The 2,230-nt window shown below is 37.8% G+C and overlaps 1 long non-coding RNA gene across 1 annotated transcript; it reads right to left on the bottom strand.

The window, feature by feature from the left end:
* Window positions 1-912: 912 nt before the first annotated feature.
* LOC116190333 lies at window positions 913-1,699 on the bottom strand. Its single transcript, XR_004152652.1, has 2 exons — window positions 1,560-1,699; window positions 913-1,247 (listed from the first exon to the last, which is right to left on the bottom strand). It is a non-coding gene; the product is annotated as an uncharacterized LOC116190333 (long non-coding RNA).
* Window positions 1,700-2,230: the final 531 nt, after the last annotated feature.

Below are 2,230 nucleotides of genomic sequence, written 5' to 3'. Positions count from 1 at the left end.
TTTTAACCCTACTAGCTATTTTTTTCTATCACAATGGAGACCCGTGAGTCCAGTACATAGAAATAAAATTCCTAATTAGAGAATAAAATGGGCACGGGTAGTCCCATTGAGTATCGAACTTAGACCCTCCTGGTTACCAAGCGAGGAAATATGCCACTGCGCTACATCCTCTTTTATTTTTTAGCCCTACTAACTATGACCCTATTTAATGCAAGGTGAAGTCAATTTTACTCTCTCTCTCTCTATATATATATATATATATATATATATGGATATAGATGTTTTTTTATGTATAGACGTCTATGTGGTGTGTACTGTACTACACAAGAGAACGAACGAGAGAGAGAATCATTCGAGTGTGTGCTTCCATTAGAGATCGTGTGTGAGAGGTTCTTGTGCTGTGGAACGTGTTTGGTTCTCGCTCATTACGTAGAGACAATCCATCGTTGGTGCCGTTTGTGTTTATTCTTGGAGGAAACTTGGTACGTGATCAACTCCGGTAACGATTTCTTGGGGAACCCGGTACAAAGATTCAAGAACTATTAGAATTTGTTCTTGGTTTATTTTATAACAGGATTATATGTGGGTCATGTTCCCGACATTCTTGTACACATGCATGTCACTCACTTGTTGGTTTTCAAGGTTCTGTGAGCCACATCAGCCTCCAGATCAACCTTCCATTACAATTCCTAACGGACCATTTTGTATCACAGTGGGAGTGTTTCTTGGATTGATGGCAAAAGAATTACCTGGGACCAAAGTAGTGGCTGAAAATTCATTTATTAGGAATCAAATTGGTATTTATATATTTTCTATTTTGAAAATATTCGTATTTGTAAAATAATAAGATATGCTTCCCGGGCAAAGTCTGTGGTTCTTCTACTAGTACACTTGCAACACACGAAGAGCAAATGTAAACAAAACATTATAACTAGATTAAGACAGATCCAGGTTAAACAACATTTATTTCATAACATTCGAGAGCGATGGGCTCCTCTAACTATCATATTGAGGAGCTCATTCATATTATTCAATTTAGTAACATGATTGTTTACCCAATAGTTGGGACTGTGGTGACATTGCATGAGTCATCGACAAAGACACGGACACGATTGTTTACGTAGTCGCTGGTAATGGCCGTGACAGAGGGGGGGATCATCACCACAAACACTTTTGGATTCTCACTGATTATTGTTGTCGCCGCAACCCCCCATTTTTCCCCACCAGCTCCGGCCAAGAGCTCTTCCCTGTCAAAATTTCATCAATGGATCATTGTTATTGTAATCATGTGAAGGAGCAAAGAAAGAAGGTTCTCCCGTGATACTCAAGCACGACAACCAATTAGTACAACTGATTTACAGCTTTAGTGACCAGATAATTCCGGAAGTTGTTCAACACAGTATAATCTTACATTCCACAAATTATGGCCTTGATAAGGCCAAGCAACATCGTGATACCATTTTTAGGTACGTACTATGTTGATGTAAACTTTTAAATTGTATATAAGACGAGAGATCATCTCATATTTCCAAATAATTATACTTAGCTAAAGAACTCACCAGGAACGTTGATGCTTGCCATAATTCAAACTCGATCTGATGCTCTCTCTCTCTTATGTGTCTTATAAATGGAATATGAAAGTGTTGAGTAACTCTTGGTATGAATATTTGGTATTTATAGAAGGGGTGGGGCTCGGGGGGGGGAGAGGGTTCAATTTGAAAAGGAAGAAAAGTATTGCGGGGCCAAAACACATTTTCATGTTCAAAAAAAAAACACAATTCTCATTGCTACCAGATATTTTCATCGCTTACGGCTTTAGTAAATATCTAAAACACACTTATTCAACGCATCAATATGGTTTGGTTCAAGCAGTCTAACACTTGTTCCATTAAGCAAAGTCTTTGATTTGAGTCATGTGAATAGAGGAAATTCACGCTGGGAAGCATTATTCGAACAATCCGGCCCAAACTAAATTAGTCGGGCTCATGTCTTATAATTTATAGTGTTGCATGTTATTCCCATTTTTAAGGAATAAAATCAAGGGATAATGACCTGAAAAAGCACTATCATTTACCAAAAATCTTATATAGTACAATCTTTCAGAAATTGCATAGCAAGACACAACCGATCATTTTAGTTGTGCGCCTAGCACGATGTCAATTCTCCCGTCTATTTTAATATTAACAGCTTATATGAACTTAACAATGTACTACAGTCCTAGCGCAACCTG

Source organism: Punica granatum, unplaced genomic scaffold (genome assembly GCF_007655135.1).
Source record: "Punica granatum isolate Tunisia-2019 unplaced genomic scaffold, ASM765513v2 Contig00421, whole genome shotgun sequence".
Classification (NCBI taxonomy): domain Eukaryota; kingdom Viridiplantae; phylum Streptophyta; class Magnoliopsida; order Myrtales; family Lythraceae; genus Punica; species Punica granatum.
This window is presented reverse-complemented; position numbering and strand designations above follow the sequence as displayed.